General features: G+C 45.4%; 1 pseudogene; it reads right to left on the minus strand.

Annotated features, from left to right (window-relative positions):
* Positions 1 to 12,687: 12,687 nt before the first annotated feature.
* LOC118575132 lies at positions 12,688 to 17,830 on the minus strand (annotated as a pseudogene).
* Between the last annotated feature and the right edge of the window lie 911 nt (positions 17,831 to 18,741).

Here is an 18,741-nt window from a genome sequence, read left to right on the forward strand (position 1 = left end):
TCTAATTTTGTTAAGGCTTCTCGGGCTGCATTGGTTAATTGCCTCGGTGAATCCAAGGCTGCATCTCCAATTAAAATATCATATAATGGTTTTAACTCATAATTGGCCATTCCTAAACTTCCTCTTATCCAATTTATATCTCCTAATAATTTTTGAAAATCATTTAATGTGCAAAGATGATCCTTCCTTAACTCTACCTTTTGTGGCATGATATGATGATTAGTTATTTTAGAGCCAAGATAATTGACAACTTTGCTCTGTTGCACCTTCTCAGGGGCAATACAGAGTCCCTTTTGCTTTAGCAGTTCTACAAGTGAGCTATATGCTTCTTGAAGAATGCTCTCTTCTTTAGCTGCTAACAATATATCATCCATATAATGGAGGCATTTTAAGCCTGGAAAACGTGCTCTCAAAGGTTCTAAAGCAGTTGCTACAAATAATTGACACATTGTAGGACTGTTGGCCATGCCTTGTGGCAATACAACCCACTGATATCTTTTATCAGGTTCCTCACGATTAGTGGACGGTAAAGTGAAAGCGAATCTCTCACTGTCCTTGCTATTCAGTGGAATGGAAAAGAAGCAGTCTTTAATATCTACCACAATAATAGGCCAATTTTCAGGCAAGGCTGACAGCAATGGAAGACCACGCTGTACAGGTCCCATAATTCTCATTTGTTCATTTATAGCTCTAAGATCATGTAACAATCTCCATTTTCCTGATTTCTTTTTGATGACAAATATGGTTGTATTCCAGGGAGAAAGAGAGGGTTTAATGTGCCCTTTCTCCAATTGCTCTTTCACTAATTGATATGCAGCATGTAATTTCTCAGAGGAGAGTGGCCACTGAGGAACCCAAACTGGCTTCTCCGTTACCCAGGTTATGGGAATGCCCTCCTCAGTGGCCCCTAGGAAAAACCCAACCCTTGTTTGGGTTTCCTAGGTACTGTTTGTATTGGCTCCTTTTTGCCTTGTAAAAATTTTCCCAGGCCAAAATCAGGATGACACCCCATGTTTTTCATAATATTTTTAGATTCTTTGGAATATTCGTTACTCAACTGAAAGCCCATGGATTTCATAAGATCCCTCCCCCAGAGGGACACTGGAAGCTCAAGGACGTAGGGTTGCATAACGCCAGAGTGACCTTCGGAATCTTGCCAATTTAACAAATTTGCACTAACATTTGGAACACTGGCATAACCCAGTCCCTGCAATGTTTGTGAGGAAGCCTGTATAGGCCAACTTCGAGGCCAATCTTTGCTAGCTATGATACTGCGATCTGCACCAGTATCCAAAAGTCCCATTATCTTAATGCCATTAATGGTTAACTGTAATGTGGGTCTCTGATCTAAGTCTAAAGATAAAAATGTTAAATCTGTGCCTGAGGAGCCGAATCCGTTACTTCCTCTTTCTCTGTTATAGGCTGGGTGAGAATCATGTAAGCTGGGTAGCAGGATAAGTTGTGCAATTCTGTCTCCCGGGGAAATGGCAGTGATTCCTTTTGGTGACTCAACCATGATTTTAACTATACCTGTATAATCTGAATCAACTATTCCAGGATGGACTCGTAATCCCCTTAAGGTAGTAGATGATCTCCCTATTAACAATCCTACTGTCCCAGGGTCAAGGGGGCCTTGAAAATCAGACTCCACTACTTGCACCCCCATTTGCGGGGTTAATATGAGTCTGGAGGTGGCACGGAGGTCCAATCCTGCTGAACCTGCAGTGGCTCGCCGCAGTGTTTGGGATGTCTGAGGGTTGGCCACTGCTCTTGGTTCCCTTCCTGTCTCTGATCCTCCATTGCCCCATATATTTGCGGGCCCTGAGGCTGGGGGCCCCGCTGTCCATTTTTTGAAGGAGTATTATTCCTCAAAGGCTGTCTATTAACATCCCTGACTGATCTGCACTCACTCGCCCAATGTTTTCCTTTCTTACACTTAGGGCACAGTCCCGGGACCAGGCATTGGGCACTATTTGGTCTCTGGTTACTTTCCCCTTGATTACTTCCTCCTTGGGGGCAGCTGCGTCTCATATGCCCCATTTTACCACATTGGAAGCAAGTCCCAGTGCCGCCTGCCCTCTTCTGACTAATTTGTAAAACTGCAGCAGCCAGCCCAGCATTGGCTAGTGGTCCCCCTAATTCCCTGCATACTTTCATCCAAACCTCCAATCCTTTAGTTTTGTAAGGTGTAATGGCAGCTCTACATTCCTTAGTGCACTGCTCATAAACCAACTGCTTAACTAAAGGCATGGCTGTATCAGGATCACCAAATATCTTTCCAGCTGCATCCACTAGGTGAGCTACGAAATCTGAAAAGGGTTCCATAGGTCCTTGGACAATTTTAGTGAGATTACCACTAACTTCTCCTCTATTGGGCAATGCCTTCCAAGCTCTGGTAGCAATGTTGTTAATTTGCTCATAAACCTGGATAGGATACCCATTTTGTTGATTTGCAAATCTACCTTGTCCAAGTAACATATCCATATCCCAAGCAGCTTGACCTCCACCAGCAGCCCTATTAGCTGCAGCCTGTTCACTAGCGAACTCTATCAGAAATGCTTTCCAATCTAAATACTGACCAGAACTTAAACAGGCTCGTGCAAGGTTCATCCAGTCTGAGGGAGTCATAGCATGCCTATGCAGAGCTTCCAACTGAGCTACTGTAAAGGAGGCTGTAATGCCACATGTCCTGACAGACTCTGCTAATGATTTTACAACCTTGAATTCTAGAGGTTCATGATACCTCTGATTCTGAGGATTCTGAAATACAGGGAATGCAGCTTGCATTTCCGTTCTGACTTTTCTCCATACTCCAGGATTAAAAGACATTCCGCCCTCTGCCCCCATTGCCCCAGGATACGGAGGGGGGGCAGAAGGGATCACGCTCTCATGGCCCTTTTCTAACTGTTTGAATCCTCCTCTTTCTTTTCTTTTCTTTTCTTTCTAACCCTTACTCGTTGCAATGACTCACAAACGGATTCAACATCCTCATCATCCGAGACAGAATCGGAGAGATCAGAAGCACACGAGTAAACATCGGAAGCACACGAGTCTTCCAACTCAGAAAGGCTAGGATATTTTTTCTCAGCTTTTGTCTCCTTTTTTACTTGCCCTGTCTTTCCTGGAAGTGTTCTCTTTGTGGCTGTCTTGTCCGAGGCTGCCCTGTCAGATCTCTCTTCCTGCAGTATTTCCAGAGCAGTTTGACCATTCTCAACTGCCTCACTGCATCTCTGATCTTGTAAACATCCTCTTATTAGTCTCCAGACTGGTCTAACCCCCTGCTTAAGTGTGCCCTGCTCTGCGGCAAAATCTAAGTCTCTTCCCAACTTCTCCCAGGAAGGCACTGTGAGGCTTCCAGAAATTGCAAACCAAGGAGCAATTACATCACATTGTTCCAGAAATCGCTCTAGGGTGCGTTTTTTTATTTTCAGTTTCTTAGAGAGAAGCAGCTCGTTAAGAGCCAAAAAAATTGGGTGCGAGGTGGAGGCGCCCATGTTAGTATACTTTTTTTTTTTTTCTCAAAAAAAAACTTTTTGAAAAGTTTCTCGGAGGTTTCTCAGAGCCTCTGCAGAATTGCTCCAGCCCTCCGGGCTCCTGCTTGTTTTGTTTTACCTGCTGGTTTGTTTTACCTGCGGGTTTTGTTATGCAAATTACCCGTCTGCTGTAGTCCCAGAACAGGTTCCACCTGTTGACTTTGTTATTTTAATTACCCGTCCGATCTTGTCGCGGCCCAATTAAATTATCCATCCGCTCTTGTCGCGGCTCTGCTCTCCCACTCTCCCTTCTACAGGTGAGCGTTACCCGCTTTTGTCGCGGATCCCCAGTTTTTTCTGAGGACTTACCGGTACCGCCTGACTGTAAATGAGTTCTGAATCCGGAGAGAGTCATGGTAATTGTCCCCGTAGGAGGCCACCACTTGTCGCGCCTGCCTCGACCAGCAAGGAAGACGCAACACCTGGATCCTTCTCATCACAGTTTATTCAGACCTTTGATTAATTGCATTGTGTTTCTCTCTCTGGGGCAAGCCTCTCCCAGCACCTAAGTAGGGCTGGGCTGCCAACCCCAAGCAGCCACGTGGGCACTGTCCACAGGTTCACACATATGCCAGCAACACACGAATCCAGCCATAGCCAAATAAGGAGCTGTTTACCTCAAAGAGTGTTTGCCATCGGGAAGGCAGAGGGTAGAAGCCAGAGCCATCTTTAGGGTGCGGCTACACGTGGCTCTCTACACACATGGATGACCCAGTGAGGGAGAAGTGGATGAGATCTACATGAGTGGACTGGGTGTGGGGGGTGGTGGTGGCAGAAGTCAAGGAATGGGGGATGAGAACATAGGGAAATTGGGAGGATCGAGCTGGATGAGGGACAGAGTGGGAGGGCAGGGGTGAAGATACCATGATAGAAGAGGACATCATGAGAAAGGGAGAGGCAGGGTGCTGGGGAGGCTCTCAGGAATCCACAGGATGATCCCACCTTGGTCTCCTGGCAGTGGTCCAGAGGGTGCCTGGACTGGTCTACTCTGGTGACTGGTCTAGTGAATACCCTGACTGTCATCACGGAGCCTTTGTCCAGTGACTGATGGAGGCAGATGCAGAGATCCAGGGCCAGGTGCCAGGCTGAGCTCTGGGAATCCAATTGAGAGAGAGAAGGGATTCTGCAGGGAGAAAACGTCGAGATCAGGACAGGAAGAAATACAGAGATGACCGGCCACACTATGGGAGGCCCATGAACTGTAGATTAGTGGCTGAGGAGCCCCCACAGGACTGGACTAGGACCTCTGGATATGGAAGACATTTGTTTGGCTCGAACTGTTTGGGGAGCACCCAAGCAGGGGGATCCGGATCCATCCCTGTTGCACGGGCAGGCTTCTAGGAATCTGGTGCCTGTGGTGTGATGCCTTGTGTGGCCTTGGTACAGTGGGAAGGGGTTTGGACCTGCCTAGGCTCAGTGTGCCCAGCTCTGCTGACTCCTCATGGGAGACCTTGATTTGGGGGATTTGGGGTTGCTAGGGAGGGAAGGCTAGGAGGTGGGAGGAGAGAGGAGGTGGGATCTGTGGGTGGTATGTAGAGTGAGTAGAAAATTTCTTGATAAAGAAAAATGGGAAAAAAAAAGAAATGAGACTCTCATTCTTGATTTTAGTGTCTCCCAACTTACAGTAATTCAGCAGCTTAAAATAATTACTAAACAGAAAAGAATAACACTAAAGCAAAAGGGGCTGGAGAGATGGCTCAGAGGTTAAGAGCACCAACTGCTCTTCCAGAGGTCCTGAGTTCAATTCCCAGCACCTGCATGGTGCCTCACAACCATCTGTAATGAGATCTGGTGCCCTCTTCTGTGTACATAATAAATAAATAAATCTTTAAAAAATAAAAAGAAATGACTGTTTTTGTTCTCTTGTAGTATCAGAGTCCCTTCAACTCCCCCAGATCCTAAAGAAGGTAAACACTGTACTTTGGTTGACTTTAAAGTACTAACACTTTATTTTCAACAACTGCTGATCCACATCTGCACAGCTAGCTCCCTTTTAGGACCAGGATGTGAGGCAAGGCTCCATCCCTGGGGCCGTTGTGTGTTAATACAGACAGCATGTTCGGAGGGTGTGTTTGCCATCTCTGGGCTCCAGTAGTTTTGTTCTGCAGCAGACATTGGTCTATGACTTAGGCCATTGTCACTCTCTTCCATCACCTTTGTAGATTTCGATGACGTTACTGTCTCTCCAGGCCATGAGAACCACTGCTTTTGCATCCCAAGTTTAGGAGGTGCTCTGTCCATGAACCTTGAGTCAACTGCCCTCACAGCTCAGCCTTTCATTAGTGGGGCATTGCCTAACATGCTTTGACTTTGCAGTTACTTCCACTGACTTTTGACATCCCAGCAAAAGATGTTTAGTGTTTTATCTTTAAGTGAACTACAAACCCTGATGACTAAACAGACGGATGTATACTAACAAGCCTCTTATCCAAAATTGTAATGAAACCCAACCATGCCAAAGCCACATTTCAGCAACAATAGCAAAAATAAGATCTAACTCGCTTGCTAGGAGTATTTGCTGAAATTTATGTGATTTCCTTGAGTATTTATTAACTAATGCTTATATAGAGGAGGGATACTGCCTCTTTTTTAATTACAAACAAAGTACAAAACAACTTCAGAACATATTTAAAATGGCAAGCTGACATATTTATACATTGTTCTTATTAGCTGTTGGCAGGTTTAAGAGAGACATTTAGAACTCATGATTTAGTGGAGCTACTACTGGGTGTGGCTGAACAAAGTCCTTAGCATAGCTTCCAAGCTCACAGGTCAGAAGGTGTAGGGCCTTCTGGGAGGAGAGAGGGGCTGCCAAGGCACAGCCCGAGTATTCTTTGTTTGAGAGATGTGCAGCTTCACCATGGAGGAATTCCGGACAAGTGCAATTAATAAAACCGATCAACTGCCTAATTTCTTAATAACACATCAGTTTAAATATACAAGAATTGGTCTGTCCATTTTTATTCTGATGTGGTATTGGACTCTGTGAGTTCAGTCCATCCCATTACAATGTCTTTCATATGAATCCTTTGGAGGTGTGAAGCCTTGGATTCACAGTCTGCAGTACAAATACCCTGACATATCATTTATTTGCTATTAAGTATTTGAATATTATGCTTTTTAAAGTGTCTTTAAACCACGTTTGTGATTAGCATTGTAGGGCCCTGGAACTCCCAAGTTGGGTAACTACAGCCCTGCTTGCCTGACTCTGACCAGATGTCCTCCTTATGCTGATTCCCTGCTGGTCTCCACCCTCCTGAATGCTTAAGGGAAGTTCCTTGTTTGTGTTTCCTGCATTTGGTGTAAACAGCTTAGATCAAGAATATAGAACATTCAGTAGGGAACTTCTGCCCTCCGGGGTTCCTCCATTGTGCTGTAAGACTATATTTAAGGTTCCCTCCCTTCTTCAATAAAGGGCATTCAGCATCCCCTGGCATGAATGACCCCCTGTCTTTTGTGTCTGTTTTTCGATCCACAGCCCCTTGCTTGGACATGGTAAAAGGGGGGTGGTAGCTTGGGCGCTACCGCAACAAATGGAGGTCCCACCAAGATCCGAGAAAGAAGGGAAGAGCTGATGGACACCCAGGTAAGTCTGGTGCCAGCAATTTAAAGAAAAAAGAGACGATAAGGCTGAATTGAAATGGGTGCAGGTAGCTCACAGTTAATTGGAGTGCTGAAGCAGGAAGGCACCAAAGGTAAAAAAGAGCAGGACGGCCAAAGATTTAAAATAAAAAAGGAAATCTTCCCAATAGAGAAGAGGGAAGGAGAGGAAATTTCCCATTAGAAAAGGGAAAAAATAATTTAATCAAGTAAAAAGGATTTTCCCGGTAAAAAGGGGAAAAATTTTTGAAACTAGGCCTAAAGATGTTGGGGCCCTGTAGAGGAAGGATGAAGGAAAGAGAAAAGCCTCTTCCCAGTGGGATGGAGGAAGAAAGGGCTCTTTCTGATGTAGAAGTTTCAGGATAGCTAGAGCTCTGAGCTCTTTCTGCCTGCCAGCACAGACCCTCAGCACCTGAATTGCTGGGAGTTGGCAGCTAGGCCTCACTGCTGCTGCCTGAACAAACAAGCAAGCCCAGAGATTCAAGTTTTGCTGTCTGTTTGCTTGACTTTGGTTTAAATGTTTTTTAGTTTTCCCTCTGAGTGGGAATAATTCAATATTTAGGATCCCTTCGTGGGAAATGTTTTTCTGTTTTTTCCCTTATGGTGGGAATAGCTCGTTATTAGATAGTCCCTTCATGGGAGTAAGAGGAAGTTTAAAAGGGAGTGCATGTGCATATGGCAGACATAGGTGCTTGTGATGGTGTGTGAGATGGCCAGGCACGCAGGCAGGTACGCACCGTGGGAGGTGGAGCTGCACTGGAGCTCAGCCCAGGCAGATGCCTGCACTAGAGCCCAAGCACCCAGGGGAGCCAGAGCCAAAGCCAAAGCTCGCGCCAAGCAAGCAGAGGCCTGGAGAGGGTCAGGCGCTAAAAGTTAAACAGGCCCAACAACTTCTGGTGAAAAAAGGTTTTGGTCAGGACATGGAATGCTAAGTCAATGTAGTTTGAATTTCCAGGGATATTAGTCATTTATTGCATAAAAAATATTATGTTCTTTTGATTTTCTTAATAAATGTTTAGATGAATGGTTGATTCTCATGGTAGATAAACTAAAGGAACAGAATTCATAATTTTGAACTATATATTAGGTATGCTCTTGTCTGTTGGTCATTACTGAAAATTTGGCTCTGCTCTTTAAGCTGCTTTCTAGAAATTCTTGGTTTAATGCTATAATAATATAACACCTGAAATGGATTGGGTTGTTAGCTTTTTAAATAATGTTGCTAAGATAAACCCATAAAAAATAATCTCTTACTAATAAAGAGGTTACAAAATTATTTCTCCAGTAAATAAAATACAGGTAAATTCTTTGGTCCACACTGTTAATTATTGGCAATTTACATTAATGTTTTACTTGGGATCTATAGAGAAGGATCCTCTTTTTAGGATTTTATAAACATACTCAAGAGTATTGCCTAAAGTTACCTTTTCAAATCCTATAGAGATTGTATTTAATGCTTTTATAATTGGCACATGTCAAAAGGACCATAGAAATAGAAGCTGGTGATAGAATTGCTCAATTATTATTGCTTTCATATTTTAAATGCAAAATGGCACCTACATGTAGAACTGGAGGCTTGGAAGTTCAGGAGAAAAGGTGTTTGACAAACAGTTATCAATGAAAAACAGCCTAAATTAAAAGTACTATTATATGGGATTGAGATTGAAAGATTATTGGATTCTGGTGCTGGATATATCTAAAATTTCACAAGAATTCTGTGATGCCAACTGGCCTCTACAAGAAGTCAGGAAAATGGAGGCTGTTACAGGATCTTAGAGCTGTAAATAAAACCATGCTTCTCATGGGAGCAACACAGCCTGGTTTGCCTACACCTGTAGCAATTCCTAAACATTGGCATTTAATTGTGATTGACTTACATAGATAATTTATTGGCTGCTAAATATAAAAACTTGTTTTTGATGCCTTTTCTAAATTATAAGAGGTTCTTAGCCTGGCTAATTTACAAATAGCCCCAGAAAAGGTACAGGTATCTTTTCCCTATCATTACTTAGGTCATGAATTGTTATGCACAGGCATATGTCCACAAAAGATTCCTCTGCGTACAGATCAGCTATGCACATTTAATGATTTCCAAACCTTTTTGGGAGATATCCAATGGCTTCGGTCCACTTTGAAGATTCCAACAGGTCAGCTTCACCCCTTGTATGATGTCTTAAAGGGCGACCCTGACCCTTCATCTCCCCGTGAATTAACAGCTGAAGGGCGTACAGCTACAATGTGTGCAAGAGGCCTTGGAACAGGCTCATGTACAATATATAGATCTTTCTTCTCCCTTATTGTATTTGATATTTTGATTTTCTCATTCACCTACTGGAGTGATTTGGCAAAAAGGTCCTATTCTATGGGTACATTCCTCAGCTTCTCCAGTGAAAACCATTACTCCTTATCCTCAGGCTGTTGCTCAGATTATATTTAAGGGAATCAAGATCAGTGTTCAAACTTTTGGTAAGGAGCCAGATATTGTGGTGACCCCATACACCCAGTCTCAAATAGCAAGGTTGCAAGCTAATGATAATGACTGGACCATACTGACATGCTCCATGCAGGGTCAGTTTGATACTCAGTACCCCTCCAATAATGTGTGTCAATTTTTTAAATTGCATCCTGTCATATTTCCCAAAATAGTACAGATGACTCCTATTCCTCAGGCCCGTATAGTATTTACTGATGGCACATCACGTGGTTTTCCTGTGGTAGTTTCTGGTAACATAATGAAAAAAATAAAAGTCCAAGGCACTTCTGTCCAGATGGCAGAGGTACAGGCACTGTTGCTTGTTTTACAGATGTTTTCTGATGAATGTGTAAATATTTATACTGATAGCCAATATGTGACACACGCAATTATGCCTTGGAGACAACAGCCTACATACCATCCATTTCTCCATTCATGAATATTTGTTACAAATGCAAGGTTCATATGGTCCCGTTCACATAACCTTTATGTGGGCCATGTTAGAGCTCATACCCAATCACCTGGACCTCTAAGCGAAGGTAATCAGAGGGCTGATGCCATTACTCATATGGCTGTCACATTAATTTGTTCCACCTTTGAAAAGGCTACTCAGGTGCATCAACGTTATCATCTTAATGCTGGATCTCTTCGTTATCACACGGGCATAACCCAGGAACAAGCCATCCAGATAGTTCAATCATGTCCTCTTTGTGCTGAATTTTTACCTGTTCCTCATTTGGGAGTGAATCCCCGAGGACTTTTAACTAATCATGTGTGACAGATGGACGTCACACATGTACCTTCCTTTGGAAAATCACAATATGTCCATGTGTCTATTGATACATATTCCTCTTTAATTTTTGCCTCTGCCCATTCAGGGAAAAGGTTAAGGATGTAAAGAATCATTGTCTTCATGCCTTTGCTTATATGGGAGTGCCTAAATGCATAAAGACTGATAATGGTCCTGCCTACAGCAGTACAGGATTTTCAAAATTCTGCCAAGATTTTTCTATTGCTAATAAGACTGGTATTCCTTATAACCCTCAAAGACAGGCTACAGTAGAACGCTGCCATTGTACCTTAAAAACATATATGGCTAAAGTAAAAAGGGGGGAGCTAGGGGCTCATCTCTCCTCCCCACATTCTATTCTTTCCCTTGTTTTATACATTTTAAATTTTTGTATTGGTGGATTCTGCTGGAGTATCTGCTCCAGATTAGCACTGGAGGGCTCCTGTTGCAGATCACCCTCTGGTGCGATGGGAGGATCTTTCTACTGGCACTTGGAAGGGACCCGATCCGGTGTTGGTGTGGGCCCGGGGTTCTGTTTGTGTCTTTCCTCAGGACAATGAGGTTCCTCTTTGGGTTCCTAAGTGCTGTGTGCACCCTGTGGCTGCTGCTGAATCCCAGCATGGCAGAGACCTATTGGGCCTTCGTGAAAAACTATCCCCTTCTGATGCCAATGGGGATTAAGAGCCCAATACAGTCGGCCTTGGCAAGCATTAACATAAGCCTAGGAACTGTATCCATGCAGTTGGATTCTTCAGAAGGTAGTGTATGGTAACTGCTCTTTCAAGTATGTTTGAGAACGTGTCACCCAGACACCTTGGAGATTAAGGATAACCCTGAAGGTCACTGACCTCCATTTGTTAACACTTACCATGCCAGCTAAGCCTTTTCATTTTTTGCAACCCTCTTCAAGCTGGTATAGTACCTACTTTTCAGGAGTGGCTCTGTGCAACATTTATTGGCCTCCTGAAATTCATCTAGCCTCTTTTGAAGATACCTTAAAATCTGTGAGCCTGAATGTAGCAATTATGAGACCATTAGTTCTGCTCATTGTCTTCTGTCTGTCTCTTTTTTTTTCTTTATGGTTCTTAGTTGTTCTTTTACAGAGCTGCCAACTCAAGTCATGCTGGGATCAAGAAATGGGCCTTGGTGGTTCGTGTTCCTGGAGCTGTGTCCATGCCAATGGACTGTGGCAGTTAGACACTGATGATGCTCACATGCTCCAGAAGAGAATTTGACACTGCTGCTGCCATTGTTGCTGTTATAGCAGTGGCGACTACTGCTGCTACTATTTCTGGGATTGCCATTTCCCTACAGCTAGCACAATGGAGACCCTGGCAGCAAAAGTAGCTACCATAGTTAATTACTCTTTCATTCTATTGGGCATGATAAATTTAATTCAGTAGTTATATACATTTCGATTGGCTTTGAATGTTATAAATTCAATAAACTCAAGTTCCATTTGCTCTCAGGATACCATCTTACAAGGACTCCAATTTGCAGTAAGGCTCGTTAAAGAAGGGAATGGCTCAATTGCCTCTAGCCAACTGGCTATGGATGAGTTAGGACTTCTGTTGGTCTTTTCTGTGTCACACAGATTTGCAAGCCCAGCCCCACTTTGAGCTCTTTGGCAGCAGTTTACCCTACAGCTCACCTAGTTGAGCCTGTATGATAATGAGCATTCAGAGACGGGTAATACTTGGGGGTGGTTGTCAACCTAAGACAGAGCTCTTATGTGGCCTGGGCAAGTGTCTCCATGACGGGTAAGGCAACCTGCTGACATCCCACACAACCAAAGTCAGAAGCTCATTTTTTAGTAAACAGGGGGACCTGTAGGGCCCTGGAACTCCCAAGTTGGCCCTGCTTGCCTGGCCCTGACCAGATGTCCTCACTATGCTGATTCCCTGCTGGTCTCCACCCTCCTGAATGCTTGAGGGAAGTTCTTTGTGTATCCTGTGTTTGGTGTAAACAGCTTAGATCAAGAATGTAGAACATTCACTAGGGAACTTCTGCCCTCCAGGGTTCCTCCTTTATGCTGTAAGCCTGTATTTAAGGTTCCCTCCCTTCTTTGATAAAGGCATTCGGCATCCCCTGGCACGAATGACCCGCTGTCTTTTGTCTCTGATTTTCGATCCATAGCCCCTCGCTTGGACATGGTAAACAGGTGGTGGTAGCGCAGGCGCTACAGCAGCAAGCATTGCTTGAAGCAGTTCAGAGTCTTCTGTTTTCTTCCTCCTCCTCCTCCTCTCCCTGCAGTCTCTCTGTTCCTAGAGCAAGCTTCTAGGGGTGGCCACTCAGGTTCTCTCTGCGTGCAACATCTCGGATGAGAAGGTTATTGCAGGGTACATCCCGGTTCACATGCTTGCCTTAGAGGTACTCGTCCACCTGCATGCGGAGTGCCCGGATTTCCGGGAGTAGAAGAAGCAGCTGTCCAAACTTCTCTGTTCGCTGGGGGTAGTTGCAAACAGTGTAGTCCTGACAGGCAGCATTCACCTGTTCCTGGACACCTTCCACCAGCTGGAAGTTCTCAAGATTCTTGACATCTAAGCTGAACAGCACTAGGAACTTCAGACATACCAACTCTGGATGGTCAAACTGTAGGGAACAAAGTCTCAGGACTAGCTCCTGTGAATGACTCAGGAGGTTGGTGAGTGTGACTCTGGCTTGTGAGGCTATGCTGGAGTAGTCAACTTGTTGCCCAGTAATCAGCAAGAGGTACCCTTCCTTCCCATGTACCACTTGCCAGTAAATGTGATCAAGGATCAAGAGCTCACTCCAGCAGTTCTGAGGCAGCTTTATTTGGTCATTAACCTTCAGGTCTCTGAAGAAGACACTACTCCTGGCCCACTCAACAATGGAGAAGAGGGTCTGGTCTGCCATTTTGCACATGAGCCCAAATGTGTTCAGCTTTACATGCTTGCCTCAGTTAGCCTGCTCTTGCTGTGAGTAAGCTGAGATTTTCACTCGAATTTGAGGCTCATCTGGTTCACACTTCAGAAGTTCCAGTATCAGGCATGGTGTACTGCCTAGGGAGCTTATCTGGTAACCATCCATGTAGGAGTAGTCCATCATTGACTCAGGCAAGCTGATGTAGGGATCTGGGTACTCAGACTTGATGGCCAGGCTAGGAAAGTGACCATATGGTTGGTAACCTTGCAGGCTGCCAGGAGGTGGCATTGTCATGCTAATGGAGGAGGTGACAAAGGGACTTCTGTCATAGTCTGTGGGAGGCAAGGCAGCAAGGTTCAGAGGTAGGCCTTTGGAGGCAGAATGGATGTTCTGAATTGCAGAGAAGATGGTCAGGTCCAAGGGCATCACTTGCATCACCTGAGTCATGGCTTCCAACTTAAGTCCATCAGCTCCGATGAGGGATGAGGGCTTTCTTCTGTTGCTTTAGGGCCCTGTCTCTCTTGTACCTCAGTCCCAACTTACTTCTGCCTCCTTGCATGCGCTCAGCTCCTGAGGCTTCTAGCTTCCTTCCAACACTTGGACATTTGTGGAATTGACAGTAAGGACTATGGTTTCTCTGTGTTTTGTCAATTCTGGCAGTTCTGGTTTTATATACATGTGTACCTTTTATTGATTTGGACTGTTCACTTAAAAAAACCCTTGCAGCTTTGACAGGTAAGGAGACCATAATGGTACCCGGATACTTTTTCACCACAACAGGACATAGCTCTTCGAGATCTTCATCATGGAGAAATTCACCATTTTAAATTGAGACACTTGCTTGTTTTCCGGCATCTGCCCCTGTTCCCCATGTGATCAGGCCAGTCTACACTTTGGGCAGCATGACAAGAGGGCTGCAGGCAGGAATGGGGGGTCGTGTCGGTCTGGAAGCCCAGCACCTGGACACGGACAGCACAGATTGAACTCAGGCGGAAAGAGAGAAGGGGTGACCAGCGTGCCAACTTACCCACCCACTCGCCCCGTGCTGCCAGGCAGGACTTCGGAGCCCTGTAGGATCCCGCAGCTTCAGAGATGTCCCTGAGCTGAGCACAGGAGATCCCAGCTGCCAAGCCACACTGAAATGGTCCTGCTGCTGGGGTTCTGCTAGGCAAAGGCAGAGGCAGTGAGGGCCAGGGCACTGCTGCCTGGGACAGTGATCTGTGCTGGCTTGCTCTGGAGGGCAGCAGAGGAGGCCTCCAGCTGCTACTGCCCCAGCTGCTGAAGGGCTCCAGGACTCCTTCCCCTCCCTGAACCTGCCCTCTGGCTCAAGATCTGTTGGGGGGGTGGGGGGGTGGGGGGGGTTATCTCTCTCTTTCTCTCTTAATTGTTGATCTTAGTGCCTGTGCTATTGGTGTTCTGTTCAGGAAGTTTTCTCCTGTGCCAACATTGTTCAACATTTTTAAAGTGTTTCTTGTCCATTTGAAATTCTTCTGTTGAGAATTCTCTCTTTAGATCTGTACACCATTTTCTAATTGGAATGTTTGATTTGGCTGTCAGTGTTCTGTTTAGGAAGTTATCTCCTGTATTGATGTGATCAACGCTTTCCCCTACTTTCTATTCTGTCACGTTCTGTGTAGCTGGATTCATGTTGAGGTCTTTGAACTACTTGGACTTGGGTTTTGTGCAGGATGATACATGCAGATCTATTTACATTCTCCTACCTGCAGACATCCAGTTAGACCAGCACCAACTGTTGACCGGTATTAGTTGGAGCTCACTGACTCTGGACTGACAGCTTGGGAACCTGCATGGGACTGAACTAGGCCTGCTTAATGTGGATGATAGTTGTGTGGCTTGATCTGTTTGTGGGATCCTTGGCCGTAGGACCAGGACTTAGCCCATTGTGTCAGCTCCGTGAACCTGTAGCTTCTTGTGTTTCCTGAGCCTCACCAGCTCCTTCTGGCTCCAGCAGGGATGTTTCAGTCTAGAGGAAAATTTACACACTCACCTCCCTCCTCTACAGAAGCTCCCTTGATTAACACAACCTCAGGCCAAATGCTGCTATGTGGAGTGCAGCACCAGGTCCCCTCACACTGAGGTCAGGGTCACCAGAGCTTTCCCTCCACAAATCCTTCCCTCCCTCTCCACCTGTCTTTCTGTCTTTGATCTATGATCCTAGTTATATTTTTATTCATTCATCAAACATTTATTGGGTCTGAATGTCTGCTGGATCCCAGGCACTGAAGTCATCAGCTCTCACAAGACACAGATGGCAGCATCATGACAGAGATTGTCACCTTCTTGGTCTTCATCATCCTAGCTAAACTCCTGGAGCTCCTGAATTGAGGTCACAAAGCTAGAAGAGAAAACTGCAGTGTGCGGATGAAAACCAGAGCAGGGATGAAATAATTTCATCTCTGGTGTTCCCACAATCTATTTTTTAAAGATTCATTAATTTTATGTCTATGAGTGTCTCTTGCCTGTATGTTTTTGTACCATGTGCCTATCTGGTGACCACAGGAACACTGGAAGTGTGTGTGGATGGTATGAGTCATGGTGTGGGTGATGGGATTCGAACACGGGTCCTATGCAACAGCAGCAAGTGCTGTCAACCCCTGAGCCATCTCTGCAATCCCTGGACCACTTCTTTTTTTAATTTTTTTCCTGAGCTGAGGACCAAACTCAGGGCCTTGTGCTTGCTAGGCTAGCCCTCTCTCTACCACTGAGCTAAATCCCCAACCCCTGGACCACTTCTTTTAAATACACTAAAATCTCCAGCAAACTCAGCCTGGAGGCAGCACGAGGATTCCCAGAACCAGGGACGGAGAGAGGACCTTGGGTAGACACAGATCCAACAGGACAGATCTGAGATGAGACCTTGTGGATCCCTCCTCTCTGCCCATCCTACAACCCAAGTTAGATTCTGAAAGATGGAAAGAAGGAGAGCACCTGTAGGGAGGGGCCTGGAAGGAGGCAGGAGCTCAGGAGACTGAAGTTCATGTCCTCAGCCCACAGTCTCCTGAGTGCAGTGGCTTAGTTGGGCCTTGGGGGACAAGGATGGACAAACACCTCTTAATGCTGTCACTCAGGGACCCCAAAGGGGGATGTGACAGGCACCACTCACAGGAACAAGAACAGGCCAAGTCCTCCACACAAACTAAAATGACAAGAAATAAACAGAGAAATGGGGTGAAGAGCCATGGTCAGGTCAGTGCCCAGGCTGACCTGTCACAGCAGCCCTGGCTGCTCATAGTCCTGGGGACAGGACGAGGCTCTGTCATCCCAGAGTCCCTGTGATCACAGACTCTCAGCATGTGGTTCAAGTGATGAAGAGAACAGACCAGGAGGTGACAGAGCTGAGGAGGGACCATGTCACAGCCAAGAATGGACTGAGCTCCACCTGGGCACAGCCCTGTTCTCACTCAGCTCCCACAGGCTCATCTTGTCCACCAGATACACACAGCACAAAGAACACAGATTCTAGAAGTTTCTCCATGATGCCATGTATTTCCTCCAAAGCTCTAAGTATTCCAATCATTTAATTTACCTGCCAATCAATCTGTCAGATCAAGGACATGAACAATCAAGTTGACATTCAGATTCTTATTTTCAGTGGGGAGTCAGGGACTGTGGCTTAGGGCAGTATGGAGGTGACAGGATGCAGATGTCCCCTCCTGTCTGCTGGACCAGGAAGGTTGGCTGTGGAAGGGAATATAACAATGCAGGGACAGGATCCTGGTGTGCAGGGGTGGCTGGGCTCCCAGGTATTCACATTGAGCCCATAAGGTCACAGCGAACATCAGACATGTTGAGAGTGAACTGAGGGGCTCTGGATGTCACAGGAGACACCTGAGCACATCTCTGTCACTCTGTCAGGCCGGGCAGTTGTCATCATACTACAAACAAGAGTCATGAACAATCACTGTGAAGACAACATCCCACCAACCCAACATACACTCAGAGGGGATTCTGGGAGTCCCTGAACCCCAATCATGTCCACTTGGCCCCTCCCAAAATCAGATCCCAGAGTGTCACCTTTACATCCAAGCTCTGGGCACTGTCCCTGCCTCGGGTAAAATTACATATAGTCACAGGAAGGTGAAAACATGGCCTGTAGAAGATTTCAACGTAGGAGGTATTATGGGTTGGCAGAGCTCCCCAAATACTCCAGCTTCACCCCCTTGGGCTTCAAGGATAATCCTGCTCCCCACACTTACCTGTAACTGGAGTATAGATCCCTCCTTTTCCACCTGTGAGAAGAAAAGCTGTGAGAGACAGGGAAGACCCCGACCCTAGGAAGGTTCCAGAACTGACAGCAGACCCAGGTCAGAGACAGGAGCAATGAGGGCTGTGGATGTTCCCCTTAATGAGGCAGAGCACACTTCTGAAAGGGACTGAGAGAGAACCAGACCCTGTCCTTTCCTACCTGTGATTCTCCTCCTCCTCCTCACAACAGCCAATGATGGCCACAGATCCAAGGAGTCCCAGGACAGCAATGATTGCCACGATGGGGACAGTGGACTGAGGAGGCTCTGGGAAACATTCCATTATCTATTCTGTTTTGATGAATCCAAAGTTTTGTACCTAATTTACTTTCTATCAAGACTAAGGAAAACTGTAAGTATAACTATCTAGTCTTCAACTCCGTCAGAGATCTGAGAAGGATATAATATTACCTGAGTAAACAGAAAGTTCTGAGCAAGCAACTTCCAAAATTGTGAAATGACAGAGACACCTGGCTGCCTGGTCAGTCACCCCAGGGTTCATCTGTAATGATAGGGCATCTGTTTTCAGCCTACAGACCCAGATTTCCTGACACACTTTTCTGTGAAGTAGGAATTTTGAAAGACTGTCCAACCTTGTCTTGGCAAAGTTCAGCAATCTTTCCTTTGTGTCCTGCTTGTCCAATTTGTACTGCATGCTGTCAGTAGTTAAGACCAGTTTCTTGCTGAAATGGCTACTCTTGCTCTAGGTGGAAGTTTCTGTGTCCAGCCAACAACTTTCAAATACCTTGCATCTGCTTTCCAGATACTTGACTCAGAGGCGTTATATTACTTATGAATGCTTGGCCAGTAGCTCACGCTCATTACTAACTAGCTCTTACATTTAAATTAACCCATAATTCTTATCTATGTTCAGCCACGTGACTTGGCACCTTGTCTCATCCTGATATTCTCATCTTGCTTCCTCTGCATCTGGTTGGTGAGTCCTTGACTCCACCTTTCCTCTTCACAGAATTCTCCTAGTCTGCCCACCCTGCCAATACTTACTGCCCGGCTGCTGGCCAATCAAGATTTTATTAAACCAATCAAGTAACAAATCTTTACAGTGTACAAGAGCATTATCCCATAGCTCTTGAAAGCAAACTCTATATGGGGTTTCTTTGATACCCATCATCTTCTCTGAAGTGAATTGCTTCTGCCAGGAGCAGATGTGTCTCATTGTCACGAAAAGCATTA

Source organism: Onychomys torridus, unplaced genomic scaffold, assembly GCF_903995425.1.
Source record: "Onychomys torridus unplaced genomic scaffold, mOncTor1.1, whole genome shotgun sequence".
Classification (NCBI taxonomy): Eukaryota; Metazoa; Chordata; class Mammalia; order Rodentia; family Cricetidae; genus Onychomys; species Onychomys torridus.